At 40.1% G+C, this 19,594-nt stretch overlaps 1 long non-coding RNA gene across 1 annotated transcript in view; it reads right to left on the bottom strand.

Moving 5' to 3' along the window:
* Positions 1-3,953: 3,953 nt before the first annotated feature.
* The window catches only part of LOC125017827, a 70,859-nt gene continuing 55,218 nt past the window's right edge, over positions 3,954-19,594 (bottom strand). Inside the window, exons 2-3 of the long non-coding RNA XR_007113889.1 lie at positions 4,156-4,201; positions 3,954-4,064 (exon numbers count right to left, since the gene is read on the bottom strand). This is a non-coding gene — a long non-coding RNA (uncharacterized LOC125017827). The remainder of the gene's footprint in view (positions 4,065-4,155; positions 4,202-19,594) is intronic.

Consider the following 19,594-nt stretch of genomic DNA (forward strand, 5'->3'; position numbering starts at 1 on the left):
GGGTGTTGTATACATATAGGCCCACACGTTACATAATGTAACCTTGTTTATGTGGTTAATTTGGGTTTTTACATATTTCCAACAAATCACTACTGATTTAAAACAGAACAATATTATGGTAGCATTATCAGTTCAGCTATCTTGGATCTCCTGGGAGATGGAAAGATGGCAGCGTGACATATTGTCAGAGCTTGCAGCAGCTAAAAAATTAAAAAGGCGAGATCACAGAACTGACAGACTGCAGGTGGTCAAAATAATGTTGAGAGTACAGAAAAATTAAAAGAACAGATTATGTTTTCCTCTACGGACCTCGCTTTTAGTTTTTCTTTTTAGTATGCGACCAAAGCTGGTCCAGTTTCAAGATGCATTTCCAAAAACTAAACACAGAGTAGCCTTTGGCTGAGCATGGAGAAAGTGGCTGTCCTATTCAGTGTGTCCTGCCAGCTTGGCTCCCTTAGAGAAAAATATGCTCCACTCGTCAGCCGTAACATGAAATAATAATTAGTCTCAACAGTGTCACAATTATCTTCTTTTTCAGAATGTATCAGCAGCTATGTAGCTTTGGTTGAATCATTCCTGTGAATAATCATCCGCTATGAATAAGAGATCACTAGGTCATTGGGAGCTAAAGCCCTTTCTAATTCAAATTCAGCAGTGTCCCTGTCTGGGTGAACCATAACCGTTTTTTTCAGCTTTGTGTTGGATTTATTAGCCCATAGCTAATATCTCAAACTTATGCATTTCTAATAATTCACTCCCATGACTAGATTTAATTAGAGATATTGGGGGAAAACAGTGTTCACAATTGTTATAGTGTTGACTCCCATATTCTGGAGCAATTTAAACCAGAGAAGGAAGAAGAAAGACCTACTTTTGTCTGTATAACCTTGAGTCAGGTTCCCTGAGGTTGTGGTGATTCCATGACTACAAATGATGGTGCAATAGAAATGGCACCTGCTGTATGAACTGTACTTATGCTGCAGCTACAGTACACGGCCTTTTCTGATTATGCAGAAAGAGGTTTTCTGAACTAAGGAAGTTGGCTGTGTCAAAAGCCTCCTTGGGATTTTACTTCACTCTGGTTATGTAGCCCTCTATGGGCTGTAACCATTTTACAGTATCTAGCATAGAAAGCTAGAAGTTTGGATAGTTGTCAAGTCTCACAATGCCAAATAGTGATTGTGTAATGCTAATATTATTTTGGCATTGACCAGAAAGGGATTGGACACTATCAGGACTATTGACTTCAGTAAGGAGAAAAAATGCATGCAAACAAATGTAAAGTGATATCAACAGCCCATTAGTGAAAAGGTTTCAAAGTAGGTCAAAATAACATGATGTAGATGGCTCCTGGTGAGAGGCTGTAGTGAGCCGGCGCTATTATGAGTGTTCTCCTCTGTTGCACAGCACTCCATACTAACTTCCAGTGTGTTCCAGGGCTTAGAGAGCCTGCAAATGCCCCCCTTGTTCTCAAAGTCAGCCCGAGTGACTGATAAAAGGCTTTTCTAGCTGTGAAGTGTGCCGGCCTTCGCATCAGAACCCGCCCCTCCCAGAGGACTCTGTGCTGTTTTGAAGTGAAGCACAGCTTGTCAGTGGTGTCACATTGCATTTTCCCTTAGTCGCCAAACCCAGGTCATCCTTTTTAGCTGGACTTCTAGAACAACTTTGTAGAACCTAATCATTGCTTCTAATTTATATTTTTCAGATTTTATTGCCGGGATACTAGAGATACTAAGTGGGTATTTCTATTCCGAGTTTAAAGCAGGAATACACACTTGTGTATTGTCTTTACTGAGAGGATAATTACAATGTAAATGTTTGGCCTCAGGCCATTAGCATCTATATTGAGGATTTGGACAATATCCTGCTGCTGTACAAGGCTTTTTCAACCATGGCTAATGGATTGGCCTGACTAATAAACAGCTTTATTGATCTATGTATGCCTGTGAAAGCATGTTCAAGACCTTTCCACATGATAAAAAGATCTCATCAGACTCCAAACGCTGAATGGGGGGATTCCCAGACAATAACTCTCTGGGCTACTGCTTACTGTTGAATCCTTTTAACACAATGAAAAACAAAACAAACAAACAACAGGTACATAATGTCAAAAAAAGGCCTTTCAAAGTAAACGCGATCGCAAACACTTCATGCTCCACAATTATGGTAATTATACGTATTGAATAGTTTGCATTGCAACATTCTGATTCAATATTGATCAGTGTTGAGGTTTCTTCTGCGTCCCTGCCAGATCACTAACTGCAGTCTAAGTCCCTGCATGCTCATGTGCAGTCTTAGAACATCACTGATTGCTATTCCATTCTGAATCAATACTAAAAACAAAACCCGCTGGGACTTCGTCTGATCACCAAACTGGAATAGCATGCCCTGCAGAAGGGAAGATTTAGAAAGCCTACAATTAAATGAAGTGCGAAAAGGCACTATGCTCAAAATCAGATTAAGCAGACAGGTCGCGCAGGCCTTCTGGTCAGTAGGCACACTTGCAATCACTGGCACAAGCAGAGTTTAGGCAAATGAATCCAAGGTCGAAATGCAAAAAGGCAAAGAAGTCGTAGTTACAAAAAGGTCAGCACGATGAGAGTCTGAAGGGACACTCAGGGATTGAAGGGGTGTTGAAGGAAGGTGAAGCATAATTACAATTTTTACAATGTCCTGAAAGATCCAAATGCAAGGCACTGTCAGGAAATAATGTAAACTACCATTTATTTTTGCCTTGTAATGGCTAAGCAACTGGATTTGGTTCTTCTTCCTCAAGATTTAGTTTAGCTTCTGGTTCACAACCCATGTTTCTTCTTGTATAATTATAACAGCCATGAGTAATGTAGTCTTCGCCACTACCTTTTAGCAATACTATGCTGTCCACTTTATTTGCATGCATAGCCTATAACATAATAATATATAATAATATGTCGGTAGTGTGGTCGCTGGGTGCGTGCCGTGTTCAAATTGTACTGCAGTTTTAAGGTTTAAATGAGACTCATGGGAGTTTTTTTTATTATTTTTTTTATTCGTGTAATCAGGTTCAGTATCCTTTTTATTGCTCGGGACACCTGTCAACAAAACAACTTCCAGGCAATGATGCCTCTAAGCACACACGAGTAGATAGAGACATATCCGTGAGTGCTGTGAGATACCATCATCGAGCAATACACCATTATCCCTCTTTACCATTCTTTCCCTTGACTCCACTAGACTTTAATCATTTATTAATTTCCCTTGTGGTCTGGGGTGAGGCGTCATGGTCTGAATATAAACTGGGAAGATCAGAGGATTCGCGTGTCACTTTCTCATATGAGAAAGAATATGGAATGTGCAGCTTTCATCCTAGCGATCAGCCAAATCCACTATGGACACGCATATCAATATAGTGCTGAGTAGTAGATTCAGGCAAACTATGTAAAGAAACACTCAATCTTCCTAAAATCCACCTTTCTCCACAAGATATGCACACATAGTAACAATTCTGTAGTCATTTTGATACTGCAGCTGTAGGTGAGTCGGAAAAGACAACTGACAATTTGAAAAGACATTTAGTGCCTGGTGTACAGTACATGTAGTCTGAACTGTCAACAGTCACAAGCAGCAGCATCACAAACACCAGGCCTCTGGAGACCACCTCGAACAGATAGGCATAGTGTGGAGAAGAGAGGTTGCAGTGTTGTACACAGAAGTGCAGTAATAGCAAAAACATGTCAGTCAAGGTGTTAAATACACACGAATGTAACGTGTTGCGAGAGTAGAGAAACAGTAAAGATGACTTCAAAAATGACAGAGATAAGTGGGTGACGGCAGTCAAGAGTAACAACACATGCAGGTGTGAAGAGATTGCCCAAATGTATTCAACACTCCAGTCTGTATTCAGTCTGGACTGACCTGCAGTTTAGGCTTCAGCGTTGAGTTGACGTCTTTGCAGAGCCTAGCGTTGTAGCTGGTGTACACCTCCCCAGAAAAGGAACCATGGTGATGCAGAGCACAGGAGGTGTGATTGGCCCGCTTGGTAGTAGTGTGTTTCCATTTTAGTATTTCCCGCTGCTTCTCCTTCTCTGCAGTTTTTGAAGTGGATTAAAAAGGAACTGTTGAGGTTAACTCAACTCAAACGAGGTTTGGAGATATAGATAGGTATAAATGACTCACACGGGCATAGGCGGGTACGAAGGTTGCGTCTAGGTCCCGTAGCACTCTAAAAGCACAGAAGGAAAATAATTCAATTGTTAGTGACCGTAATCATCACTTACCATAATGGTTTTGTGAAAGCTGAAGAAGGCAAATGTCGTTCTTCTCCCCGTTCTATTGCATGGAAAATTCATGCTTCCACTATTTCTTTGGTCCATCCAGTCTTTGTTTTCCTTAATACCGAATTTCTTTGACTCTCAATAAAGCCTGCATTCATCATCATATTTCATTGATGTTTTATTTATTGCTGTCATACCTGGAATAAATGTGGCCTGTGCACTTTTCACAAGTTGCCTCAGGCATTTTCTGACACTTAAGAGGAATCCATGCAGCCAGGCCTGCAGACATTAAACTCTGCTCAAGATGCTGATGGCAACGCACGGCAAAAATTACGTCCTGCTTTGCCTTACAGATAGCAGGCAGCTATACAAAAGTATGAGCTTAGAAAACAATAAACATTGCACTCAACAATTAGTGTCGGAAAGACAAAGCGAAGCAAAATTAAACTAATACATTCTATTGTTACTAATTATTTCAGCTTGCCCCACTGGTTCCAAGTTCAAGTACAACAATGTTCAAGTATGTCTGTGAAGGTGCTTAGTCATCCAGGTCATGGTAATCCAAAAGGCATTGAATAAAGGCAACTGGGCTCGAAGAATTTCTTGTAGACGTCGCGCCACACATCCGAGTAGCTTCTTCACTGAACTGAAGAATGGTATGTTCCATGTTCTAATCTAGTAAAAAGTTGACTTTGCAATGATAAAGGCTTGGTCTTGGGATACTTCCCCTGATGGAATTCTTTTGTCAATTTCTGCAGCCTGTCATTACTGTGGCCACTCTATTTAATTTATATTCTATTCTGTCTCTGAAAAGATTATGGTGTTCACAACAGGTGATATTGTGTGAACCAGGTCACAGGAACTTATAAAAATAACCAGCTGGCACATTTACCAGTGTTGGGGCAAAGATCAAGTCAGGTAAGGCAAGGTTTCAACAAAAGGAGAAAATAATACAATGTTTATATTGGAAGGTTTAATGACAAGCTACAAAGAGAAATGGGTATCTGAACAATGAAAAACAGTACATCAATCAGGCGTAACATTATGCCCACCTTCGTGTAGGACTCCCTTGTGTCTCCAAAACAGTTGTGACGGGCCTTCTGATGGTGTCCTGAAGTGTCTGACAACAGGGTTTTTTTTAGTGGGGGGGGCTTTGGGTCCAATGGGTTGTGGATCGAGCTTGTTCCAGTAGATCCCACAGATACTTGATCAGTTTGGGATAGTGGATTTGGAGGCCATTGCTGCTGCTGCTGCTGCCATCAAGGAGTGTCATTGCTGTAGGGTGGAGGTGCCATGGTCTGGTCTTGATGGGTGGTCCATTTCAAGTAACATCCAATGAATGCCAGGTCCAAAGGTTTCCCAGCAGAACACCTAACTGTCACAAGATGGATGCTATATGTTAATGTTATTTACTTCGCCTATCAGTAGTTTTAATGTTCTGGCTGATCAGTGTGTATGGATATATATATATATATATATATATATATATATATATATATATATATATATATATATTATATATATATATATATATATATATTATATATTATATATATATATATACACACATATATATATGGATATGGATATATATATACACATATATATATGGATATGGATATATATATATACACACATATATATATATATATACATATATATATACATATACACACACACACACACACACAGGTGATTAGATGATGGAACTCATGTGAAACAAAAAAATATAAGGTAACCAAATTACAAGAAGTAAACCTGTTGTCACTGATGATGATAAAATATGATTTTTTTTGTTGGGTCACCATGCAATACATTTTGTGTTACTTGCCACATCCAGAGCTTCATCCATTATAGTCAAGCAGAGCAGCTGCAGCTATGCTCACAGCCAGCATCTGTGTATACGTTCACAGCTCAGCCTTTTGAAAGGATTAATGAGCAATAAATGCATCATGTAAAGTGTCACATCATCTCCCCACCCTCTAGCATCTATAGAGCATTTCCTTGAACAGGCAGTGCATGATAACTGGGCCAACACAGCACAGTTCACCCTCATTGTTCATATTAATGAGGGTGAACATTATGCTAAATTTAAAACATGTCAAAACTTATTGCTATAAAATGGAAAAAATAAAACTCACGCTGCGATCATTGGAAAGCAAAAAGATAGCAACAAAGCTAATTCATATAATTTAACATTTTCAGCCTGACTTTGTATTTAAAGGCTCTACTAAGCTCTAGTCTGGTTAATCTAATTAACATCCACTTGAAATGGTTGCACAAGTTTTAAATAGCATTTGCCTTCTTTTATCCTCACATTTCTTTAAATATAAAGCACCATTTGAATTTAGACACAACCCATTTGATCAAATCATAAACTATGTCGTAGTGTACACCAGAAGGACATGGACAATGGATCTGGGATGTCTGAATGCTGCTTTCCAGTAGGGCTGTATCGGTATCGGATCGATAAAAGTTGGGAAATGGACAATGTTTGACACTCAAATCTCAGCATCCCAATTTGAAATGCATCGGTACTTGCAAGAGAAGACGATTGCATGGGATGCAGATCCACTTCTTTGGTGGAAAATGAATGAGTCAACATTTCCCTCCTGGAGCAATTTTTTTTTGCTTTTGTTCACTATTTTGGTCAACTGACTGCTATTACTGACTTTATTTTCCATTGTTGTTGTGTTGTTTACATTGTTATATTTTTGTTACACTGGTCCTTTTTGCACTAATTACTTTTTTTTAAAAAAAACAATTGTGTATAGGAAAAGGAATTATTTAAATTGTACACTGTTAAATTGTTTTACATTGTAAGTAGTTAAAAAAAAGCATGATTACTTGCCTAAACATTTGCCTAACTAAAGGGAAAATTACAAACTTATTCAATGATCATGACGCTTCCCTGTATTTACTTGGTATCGGTTCAATACCAAATTCCCACTATCGCCCACCACTACTATTTAGGGTAATTAAACCTAAGTACTCATTATACAATAGGTGCAAAGGGTGAACTGTAACCTATTTGCCACCGCTCCTCATTCAGGATCTGCTGCAGCTAAACTGAAATGTGACGCTCTGAATTAAGATAATTATTAGGAGTCAATTTATTTATTCTGTTGACCAAAGTAGTTGTCTTCACATCCAAAGCTGCTGAACGATAACAATTCCATCCATGTAGTGGTTACTGGAGGTATTGCCACCGGTGTTAAACTGCAAAAATTAATTGTTCACTGCAGTTTGACGATTTCTTGTGAGCTTGTCGTTAATTGAATGGTAAGCCACCCTAGCGACACTGTCCAACGCTGGCAGCATTGCCCTCCCTGAACGATTTGGCAGGAAATGGGCGTAGAAGTGATGATCTTCCATGAATTTAACAGCTTTCTAGCTTCCACTGTTGCATTAGCAGAGAGAATCCTAACAGGTTTAATTATGAGGCAGCAGGACGTAGATGCACGGTGGATTTCACCTTTCAACACTGAATTTTGAATTAACCTGATCATGACAGAGTGAATGCTTATTTTTTTTACCACCTTTGAACAGCTATTAAAATTTTAACCATAAATTGTAAGAAAGTTTGTATCTCACCGCATTTACCTTTTTAAAATTCATGCCAAACGTGCATTAAGTTATGCACAACGACGCCTCATGATTAACTTAATGAGGAAGGATTATTGCTATTTCTAGATGGGGATGTCTGGGGTCCCTCTTATTCCCTTTTACACACACATGCGCGTTGAAACAGCAGTGCTCTAATAGTGTCTGTTTGTCCTTTTTTTTTCTCCCTCTTTTATTTATTTTTTAGTAGCGACAGTGTGAGAGAATGATTTTAAAAGATGTCTTACATCAGCATGATACCAAAGGGGAACATGCTGTCTGTTCTCAAACCCTGAATGAATTCAATTTTCATGAGGCCGGTGGTTATTGATGAACCCCTGCGCATCCCCGCAAGTCTTTTAATGTAATGCCAATCGGAAGCATGATAGAGCCAAGCGGTTTTCACAGAAATCGCACACAAAACACACACACACACACACACACACTCAGACACGCACACAGGCTTAAATACACAGTTGCACAAAACTCACAAGCAGTTCTTAGAAAAGCCACGTCTCCTCTGCCAAGGCACTAAATCATCCATCTAGAACCACAGAACAAATAAGAACTAGAACTTGTTTTTTTTTTCCCCCCTTTCTTTCTCATGAGTGAATCCCACAACAGCAAGAACAAAATACCTCTGCAGCACTCAAGACTCATTCATAAATGACTTACCATAATGTTTGCTGACTTAGACTTTCATGTCTATTTGCATAAGCAATCATTCACTTAATTTGGCTTCTTTTGTTTAAACTGAAACCCAGTATTCCATTTATGAGCCACCCGTGAAACTCCTGAGGGAGAAGTTCTTCCAAGCCTCTGTAGCTTGTAAAATGAAAGGCAGACGGCCTGTGACCTGAATAAAAAACAAACCCAAGTGCTAACTTTCCCCCAGTCTTGCTCAGGTTGTTATTATGTGTGTGTGAGAGCTGTAGTTGATGTATTGAAATTGCGTTTCCAAGTGAATAAGGTGACAACTTTGGACACGTTGTGTTGCGGCAAAAACCTTGCGTTCATGATAAATACGTCAAAAGTTGGAGTCTTACAAGAAGTACTGCGATAATGCGATGTGATGTGACTAGTATAAAAGGAAATGGGATTAACAACAGTACAGTGAGCAAGGACTTGTGACACTATAAGAGATACAGATGCAAATCAGGCCAATAAATAATGCCCACCAGCCGCGAGAAGATGGATGCATTCGTTTAATGCACTTCCCCGATAGCAGAAATACTGCAGATAGTATAGCATCAAAACAAATGAGCTCAGCTTTTCCGAACGATGGAAAGTCATCCTTAAAATTCTTAACTTGGACTTGTCTGCCCGTCTTTTCATGCAAATAAGTCGGCAGCGTTGCACTCTAATGAAGAGCAACGTTACAAATGCAACTCTCGGAAGGATTTTTTTTTTCTTCCCCCCTCAAATGTAAAATAATTAATGAAACATTTTTCCTGACACAATCATCTTGTTAAGAAGATGGGCCAAGGAACACACAAATCAGTATTCTGTGTCTTCAACGTGCAACCTGCAAATGAAGAGAAAGTAATAAACTGGTCTGCTGTGTCAGTCAATTTGAAACTGTCAGACAGCAGATGTCAGAGAAAACAGGACGTCCTTGGTGTTGCATTGTGATTGATGACAAAGGCTCTGTGAAAGTAAATGTGTCTCTCAGGGACTGAGTGCTTTGGCCTCCATAAATCTGGGTCTAAGTCTTGGATGCATACACTAACCCCCTTAAATGTATCAAAGGTTCATCCCTGGATTTACAGATTTATGGTTAGGACAAACGCAATGTAGCCACTAGTCTTTGCAAGCCCGTCTTCAACATGATGCAGGGGAGAGCGATAATGTTGGAGCGCAGATTAAATCTTTGTGAAATGCGCGCCTCTCATATCATGATCACAGGGCGGTAAAACCTCTGACTTTAAAAGGCGTGGTACTGATCGTTCTCATGCTACTATAACGCCCGTAACATGTTTCATTATCACGTCCGACCAGACCGTCGATCCATCCGTGTTTCCTTCCGTCTACCCTTCTGGCCTCAAATTGGAAAGCAATTGGAAAGGTCCGAGTGGCAGCTGACAAGACTTGCTTGGCAGATGTGACCAAGGAACATGAGCACATTGGGTCCAATTGAACAGAATAGGGGCCTTTCACAGACACAGATGGAGCTCTGTAGAGAAAAAGGAAATGATACAATGTAACGGATGTGGGAAAGATTTCCATTTCGCTAACGGCTTCTCGCTTGGATGCAGTTCAAGGGTGTACAAGTTGAGCCGTCCACATTTTGCTTGAGTATCTGAGGGTGGAACGATGGAGGGTAGTTTTTTTTTTTGTATTTTTTACAATCAGTGTTGGGCAGGGTACTTGAAAATGGTGACATTTACATGAAACTTAAAAGTAAAAGTAGAAAAGTATTCACATTAACTTGCTAAACTTAGTAAATCAGGAATCAGGAAACCAGGAACTGCACTTCTCCGATGCGCTCCTAAATCTTATGCTAAGCTAGCATGTAGCAGAGCAGTCTAAAAACTCGATGCTAGCTGGTCAATTCACAACACATTGTTGGGTACCAGTAAGGCTCACTGGTTATATATGTATTATGTGTAACTATGCACATAAAGGAATTCTTTATTCATTTATTTACAGACACTGTGCAAATAATGTAATAGAACAACTCATAATACGACTTCTGAGTAGAACAGAAGGTCAAACATTTAAACATTGAAAACCTGCCAAACAAATTGGATGAAAGATGAATAAAGACAAACAGAAAGAAAAGGGAGATTTGCATTTGTATGCTTTTAACCTTAGCATTTTTCTTTTTTTCCCTCCAAAATACTAAAAGCCTTCCACAAGCTTTGAATCCGGTCATTTTAGAGAACATAATGGTTCTGGTAGTGTTGTGGTTTGTATTTAACAGGTAAACAGGTAAACCAGAAATACCTGATTATGTGGATAAAAATCTAAAAAAATGTTTTCAATTCAAAGGCTGTGAACTGTAGTACTTGAATTGTATTGTGTTGTGTCGACACGTTTCTTTTATTTGTTCAGCCTCACTTTTGTGTTTAATTAAATCCACTTTAAAAGCACAACAAACTTTACCTTCACTAGTGTTCCTAACATACTGGCAGCTACAAATACTACAAACACGTGCTGTGTATCTTGCGTGTCCCCGTCCCATAGGTTTGTGTGGCACAGCTTTAACATTAAATATGATCAATACGCAGTCAACAATAGGCCCAATATATATTTTTTGAAGTAGCAGCTGTAGTTTTTGAAGATTCAACATCCTGCAAAAAAGAGAGAGAGAGAGAGAAAAAAAAAACAGTCCTGGGGATTCAGCTTAAAACATATGCATACAGTTCCATGTTTTTGTTGATAAGCCAGTAGCGAAGTGGAGCTGAGCTCAGGGAGAATTTTGAATGGCGTTTAAAGTGTTGTGTGAAGTGCCTTCCTGAGAGAGCACAGATATAAACTAATTCAGATTTCACAGCAACATTTAAATCACATTTGAGTCTTCTTCCTTAATCTGTTTACTCCATAATTAATGAACGCCTGTCCTACTTTACATTTTTCTTTAGATGAGGAAGTCAGACCTCTTATCTCTGGTTACCCTTGCTGTACCTCCAGGATGGAAGCTACCCTCAAATGACAATGAAAAATGGGGAATTTTATTATTCTATTTTTTACACGTATATTTGGTTTAGGACATGTTCAAATATATGATGAGAAAATGAAGAGCAATCCTCTTTGTGGATTTCATTGAGCTCACTAAACAGTATGGTGTGGCTATTTTTTATTGAGCGTCAGGCGCTCCAAAGCAAAGCTTTTTGTGTAATTTTGAGAGTATTCCTCATAGGCACTTCAGAGGAGTCATTGCCAAGGTAAGGCGCAATCCAAAAAAAATATGTTCTCATTGAAACGCCCATGATAGTTTTGACAGTTTTAATTTAATAGATGACAAACATTAACCGCTGATCTTGCACACGATCACGGCGGCGAGAACGTCGCCTTACTTGGAGTTCGATGAATGGTTTTGATATCAGTGCGGCTTCTCCACATTCAGTCGGCAAAAGGGTCGAGGAAACGGTTAAGGCCTCAATAGCTTCTAATAAAAGACCAGAAATTACAGTTTGACACTGTGTAGCGCTAATGATTCACACTGTAGGCAGAGCTCCAGAAAAGGCACTCATCAGAATGTTCAAGTCGAGACAGGAAAATGCTCGGAGCTTTCACAAAACTTGTTTTAGAAACCTCCTTGTATCAAGGGAACTAATTTGAGTTAAACTTTTTTCCTTTAGTTTCATGTGCATGTTGTGTACCTTCTTTTGACCTATTTTCATGTTTTTTGGAAGTCTTGGACTGACTCCAAGATTGCGTTTATTAACGAACTACATAAAGGGTATAGTTCACCAAACGCACCTGTACTGAACTTGAATCCTGTCATGTCATGCTTTCCACGTCAGTCTGCTTTTGTTATGTGCTTAAGTCTGTGTGCAGCCCAAAATTTTAAAAAAGTGTGCCAACAGCGCAAAGCAGCATGTTTTCCGGAGAATCTATGAGCGTTTTTTGCGGCATTGTAATTCATGATTAAAAGCACACATAGAGGAAGCTAAGCCGACACAAGTCCCTTTGCTTTTGCTAAATTTCATTAATTTAACAAACATCTAAGGCAAAAAAAGTGCATGGACACCAGGTGGCTACAGACGTCCCTCTCCCAAGCAGCACATCCCAGCTCTTCCTAGAGGTTCCTGAGGCGTACCCAGGCCAGACGGGACATATAATCCCTCTCTAGCGAGTTCTGGGTCTACTCCAGGGGTCTCCTGCTGGCAAACTGCACCCAGTTAACTTCCAAAGGGAGGCGCCCAGAAGGCATCCGAACCAGATGACCGGACCAAGCCACCTCCAGATGTCCGAGTTCCTGACCCTGTCTCTACGGCCGAGCCCAGCCACCCTTCAAAATAGGGAATAGGGAATCTCGGTTCTTTTTACTGATTTGAGTTTATATGAGTGACTCACCAAAGAGAATTGGGTTTTTGAGTCATCTGAGTCACAGAGTCAGTCACCCAGCATGTGTGGAAATTCATATGAGCACCCAAGTTCCACCCAGTCCCAGTCCCCACTGAGAAAATGATCCATTTCACTGTGAAATAAAGAGTAAAAGATCAACAGTTTCAACATTCTTTTCTCTCTAACTCGCATATGAAGTGGAGAAACCAGAGCTGTTGTGTCTCCCTCAGGGCTATTATAGCGATTAACTTGATATATTTATACCAATGCAGTCAGAATAGCAATTGCACAATAGCGACATGTTGTCTGGTCTCCTCTTTGCAGTTAGCTAGCTAGGAGTAGCAGGGATGAGTCAGTGACTCAAGGTGACTCTTCAGTATTGAACAATTCATTGGACTCAGGACACAGGACTCGTACATCGCTAACATGCAAACCCAGACACCATTTAACTGACCTTCTGGAGAATCTTGAAGTGAACTATCTGAATATGTTTGCTGCAGGGAATGAATTTTCACTGCTTATTTGGTGTGACTATTGTTTTTGTTTACTTCATCAGTCCCCATATTATTTTCTGTAAATGAGTAGTTACGTAGTCGGCGTTATAATCATTCAGGTGTAGTCATTTTACGTGGCATGGATCCAATTCGAGACGCCTGCATGCCAAGCCACGCTGTCCACTGCTCTCCACATATTAAATTCAGTATGCAACATGCGTGTGTGGAGGATTCATTTTCAATGAATAATTGATTCCAGTTACTTTCCCAATAGTGCTCATGAACTGGAAACACTCAGTGTGAAGCCGTTCCCCACTCTAAACGCTCAGCCATGTTTGTCTCAGCGATTATTAAGGAGCAACATGGCCACATCTGTTGTCTGCCTTAGTTGGAGTTCGTCATTATTGTTGGGATTATGAGCTCCAGCACTTCGCCTGCGCTGAGATTTCCTGAGCATTTAACTCAGCACCCACTCTTGTAAACGGCACAGTGTGACACCAGCAAAATGTGACAGATGAAATGCCATGCAGGCTACTATTACTCTCCTCCTCCATCGCGCATAAAACCCAGCATTAGAGAGGTAGGCATGTCGTGTCTCTGCATTTAAAGCAGACTATCTCTACAGGAATGCAGACGGTAATTAAGCAACGGTATTCAGTTTGCGTTGAAACAGCAGGGGGCTTAAAGGAGCTAGATCAAAATAACATTAAATTAAATAAAATACGGTACGCGGATTGTGTGCTCTGAATGTACGTCAATTTTATTGAGTCTGCGTGGCGTGTTGAACGCTGTGGGGCAATCGTTCAGCTGCAGTTGACTGTTTTATGGGGAACTCAACCAGACATTCAAAACATGGTGATGCAACATCTTATCGGCCTTTCGTAAAGTGGGTGAAGGGAAGACTAAGTCATAATTACAGACACGCACTGTACAATACAACAGCATATTCGATTCTCTTTGATTTGAGGGAACCTTTGCTTCAAAGCTGTCTCATCCCTTACAGCAAGCGTTAATCTTTCCCATGGCACTGGCTCCAGCATTGAGTAACTCTCTCAGAGCATACTGCAACAAAGTATTTGATGTCTTCCTTAAACAGCCTTTTAGACGTCTTTTAAGTTGGGTAAAGGGCACTTTGTTCAGTTCTTTTTTTTCCTTCTCTTTTTCCAAACGAATGTGGTTGCTGTCAGTGCTACAATAAACAATAAAACTACTTACACATTGTGAAATATGTACCCTATATGTACAAGCAAAGGAATGTATCGCCATGTGAAAGGCTGCGGTGGTTGTATGAATTTGTATGTAATAAGCAATATCTAGGAGATTTCTAATCAGATCGCCTATTGAGTTTGTTAGGGTTAGTTTGTTGAAATCTGTATGGAGATATGCACTTACTTGCCACTTTATTAGGTACACCTGCTCAATTGCTTGTTGACTAGCTAATCAGCCAATCACATGGCTGTAGTTCAATGCATTCAGGCAGGTTGAGGTGATCAAGACAACTTACTGAAGTTCAAACCGAGCATCAGAACGGTTAAGAAAGGGGATTTAAGTGACTTTGATTGTGGTATGGTTGTTGGTGCCAGACGTGCACTGGTTGAAAGTATGCCACGAAGAATTAAAGGAGTTCTGAAGGCAAAAGGGGGTCCAACCTTTTATTAGCAAGGCGTACGTAATAAAGTGGCTGGTGAGTGTATATGTGGTAAATATAAATAGATACTCGTGCAATATTCTATATATATGTATATATGGTATCCAATAATATATTTGATGTGTTATGATTTACAAAAAAAATGAGAAAAATAAATAATTATGCAAATGAATATGAAAAAGCAAGAATGCATTGTTATACATTATAAACAAATAAGAACATATTGAAACTTTATTTACTGAGTTTTTTTTTAAAGGATTAGACAAGGATATGGATTAGACAACAATGTAAACACAAAAGTCTCAATGAAAATGAAACCACATTTTACTATCAGAGTTATATCACGCTAACCTTCTCTTCTGCACATTCATGGAAAACTAACATGTGCTCAGACTAATGGAACAGCATCTAAGAGGTATGGGGATCTATTAGCAGCAATAAGTCATATAATTGGTAATTAGTTTCCCCTTGTTGTATAATTATCTGTAACTATAAAAATAGTGTTTTTTGTGGCTAAGAATGAACCCTTCATGTCTGTATATAGGGAGTGGGAATGTTTTTTCAGGTACGTTTCTACAGTAGCCCAGAATGGACAAACTTAACGCTGACTCTTTTGAATTTGGTGGCACTATATCACCTGTTGGAAAATGCCCACCGTGCTTTCTTCACCAGGTTTAGAGATCGACTGCTAGATTCCACCAAGACTGGTACATTAGAAGTGAAAAGCAATAAAGTGAGCCATAACTCAAACCTGACAAGTTGTTTTCTCAGTGCTGACACAGCATTATGTTTCAACAGCGATTCATATTTTCAAGGCAGATGATTGTTATCCTGCCAACAGACACAGATCAGACAGCACTTTGTGTCACATCGAACCGGTTTGTCATTCAGTTCAGACGATGGGTTACACCATGAAATTCCACGGGAGCACAGAAAATGCCACCCATGTAATTTGGCGTATGACACTTCAGGAACAGTACAGTAGGCTATTGTACTATAAACGGTATAATCTATGTGCATGTGCGGGTGTGTGCCTCCTTACACACCCACGCACCTTCTGCTGCCATCTGCTGCTTTGACACCGTTATCTAAAAGTCATTACAACAAAAAGTTGAACACATTTCTCTGCAGTAAGGGGTGCGGATTGGCCTAAAACTGGTTTTCCTCTAAAACCTGTAGAACACCGCGTACTGTCCACAATCGTTTGCAGCAACCCGAGTGGTTTTGGCAAAGTGCCTCCTTATCTCTTGCAGTCAGGACCCTGGGCAGCAGCTGTTTGGCCCTATTCTCTGCAATGCAGGAAGTGTTTTTAGACACTTAGCCGAAGCATCTGTTCATTTAGTAATCACAGAGCTTTCACTCTTGTCTATCTAGATAGAGATAGAGCAAAAGACATATGGAGAGACATAAAAAACGGGAGACTTTACTTCCTCACCAGCAGCTATGAGAGCGTGCCCTGCAGGGGTGTGAAAATGGTGCAGTACCCGAACAGCTTACCTGATTACACGTTTGATAGCTAATGCCCATCAGGACATCAGATACTCAAAGGCAGGAAATGAGCAAAGGAAGGTGTTGCAAATTTGAATTGTGCTTCCAAACACACCGTGATGTCTAAAAATGTATTACAATAACTAAGATTGACAAAACTGACTGGCACTGGGTTGCATGTCATGTCAGCGTTGGAGAATACTACACACCAGTCTTTGGAGACCTGCACCCTGATCTTTTTTGTTTTACTATTCACACAGAATTATTGAATTGGAAGGGAAAATTTGTTATTTTGCAACAGGCACGGAGAAGAGAGCACTATCTGGAAAATTATCTGGCTGCACTCATTATCATGCTGCTACATTATAAAAAAAAAAGAAGAAAAAAAAAACACTTCAGAGTGTTTCTATTTCTGTAACCAATCACACTCCTGTTGGGCAGGGCCAGGGCCAAGGCCAGGATGCAGAGAGAGCGTCCCTGTGCGAAAAAAAAGTAAAAGACCTACAGTATGCCGACCATGATCGTGACATAATTTGCTCTGGTGCAATCAGTGCCACACAGGGAAGCCTTTTGCTTTTGCACCGAGTAGCTCACTCTCTCGATTAAAACCCACAGCTGACTGCCTGGGTGTGTGGGGGTCTTGTAGTAATTGGTTAAACTGATATCACAGGAGATCATGTCATGTGCAGCAGCGGATCAGCACGTTCAGGGTTCAGGATCGAGTCAGTGATACTGGAGCAAAACATGTGGCATCAGAGTCCACGTAGAAAGACTCCAGGCATTCATTAGGTGCTTTCAAAAAATGGTGCTCGATAATACATACGGCAAAAAATAACCCTTTTCCATAATCAGTGGGAATCAGCTAATGTTGTAAACATATTTTTTTATAGATATTTATAGCCCCAGGCTCTCCGACAGCACTTGCCGTCTTGTGAGTGTGTTAGTTTTTAGTGTGTTGGATGACCTGTGTGTGGAGCTGGCCACCATCTACATAGTGCTACATAGCCTCCCTCACCTGATTAGCCTGGTGGCTTCCTCTTCCCTGGCACCACGCTACATTACATTGAAGTCCCTTTTTTTTTCCTGTATGCAGTGAATTTGGCATCGCTTTCATTCATCTGGCTGCAGGTTTTTTTTTTTTTTTTTTAAGGATTTTCCTTTGACTTTGTTCTCGTAACTCTGCATTTAGTTAGCCCCGACATTTGTTTCTCTTATTTTTTATGACTTCAGAGTCAGCCCGTACAATGGCAGCACCCACTCCAGGATCCTAATAGTTGTCAAAACTTGCCATTGTTGGGGTGCGTGTTGCTAACTTACAGGTAGAGGATTTTGAAAATGATGACAAGCAGAGGGACTAGTGGCAAAGGCAACTTGATTCTGACTTTATAATCTGGTCAACCAACATGGGCTCGCTTGTTAAAATGACCAACAACAGAAACACAGAAATAATGAAGAAAAACTGTTATGAATAGGCAAAAGAATTAGGCAGAGTTTCAAGATGGCAACATCCAGTCATCACAGGAAAGAATCAGAGCTGCTCTTTAGTAATAAGTCGACATATGTTGTGTGTGTCATTCAATTACAACTATGGTATCCCAATGTGGTGTTCCATCTAAGCCTGTCTTTTTGCTTCTGTCTGGTGCAGACTGTCTGTGTTGTAACCCGGGGTTTAACTGGGATTTGTATGGAGAGAAGAAGAAGAAGAAGAGCCTTGGGGCATGGAGGTTTACAGCCTGGGTATGGAGGTAAAGTTAGGCTTTGATTATATTAATCTTATTGATGTTATTGCATGACTCAGCACCGTGAAGTAAATATGAAACACCAAAATAGTGCAAAAGGAAAGCAGCTGTCGGCACTTACATTATTTATACACACTTTAGAAATCAAGACACCATGCCTCTGACTTATTCAACAATCTTTACCGTATACGGGTATACTTTTTAAAGACGCATGCACTTATTAATCTGAGTGATCCTGTGAAACTTCATGGCATTTGTTTTGCGAAGGAGACCTATCATTATAAGGACACTTGGGGGTCTTTGGGTCCTGTGGGTTGAGGGGGTGGGGCCTCTGTGGGTCAGGCTTGTTCCAGTGCCTCCCACAGATACGAATGTGGAGGCCAGGTCAACACCTTGTGTTTGTCATGTTTTTTTGAGTGGTTCCTAAACTTTTGTTTTTGTGTGTGTCTATGTCTGCATCTCGCTGGGGATGGCTGTTATTCACTTCACCTGTCAGTGGTCATAATGTTATGCCCGGTCAGTGTAATATAAATGAAAATAATTAGACAATTACGCAGCTCTAGCGGAGGCCCGTGCTCAGACTGAATTTGACCTGTTCAGCAGCCGCCAGCCGCTTTCATAGTCTTGACTGATGACCTTCACAAATTTTAGAAACATTATACCCAACAAAGCAAACACATTTTATGGAAATAAGCTTTGCTCCCAAGGTCACTGAGGTTTGCACATGCATAATAAGACACACAAACCACAGTGAGCGAGGATTTGTAGTTTTTGAACCAAGAGGAGACTAGACGCTTAACCTAAAGACAGAGCTGTCCCTCTTAGCAGCTGTTGTTTAATGAATAGCTTTCCAAAGTTGCTCAAAATAGCCAAGGGCAACATTTACTTCCTCCTTTTCTGTTGCACGCTGTGGCTGTAACTTTTTACGTTTCAGCATTTTGAATTATTGATACTTCCTTTCCATTCCTTTACTTTCTTCTGTGCCTGCAAGAGATTACATGTACCTTTTAGACAACTTTGAAAATGTGAAAAAAACGCCTGACTGTCGAGATATACTACAGATGGTTCATTTGTTAATCTTTCATATTATAATACTTAATCTGCAACCAATTTATTATTTAAATATTTTACTGCAGAGAAATGTTCTAGCCAAGTACAGTGACCACAGATAATGCTGGATGCTACTGCAGTGTCTGACTGAATAATGTTAATTCACTCTTTACATAAATCCATAATAGATGCTAATTAATCAACATGTCGGAGTTCTTTATGACACAGAGTTTCAGAGATAGCTGCCGTTGTCTTCACTTTGAATCCAAAATGAAGACGAATCAATACCAAAATTAGAGTTGGGGA

Source organism: Mugil cephalus, chromosome 12 (genome assembly GCF_022458985.1).
Source record: "Mugil cephalus isolate CIBA_MC_2020 chromosome 12, CIBA_Mcephalus_1.1, whole genome shotgun sequence".
Classification (NCBI taxonomy): Eukaryota; Metazoa; Chordata; class Actinopteri; order Mugiliformes; family Mugilidae; genus Mugil; species Mugil cephalus.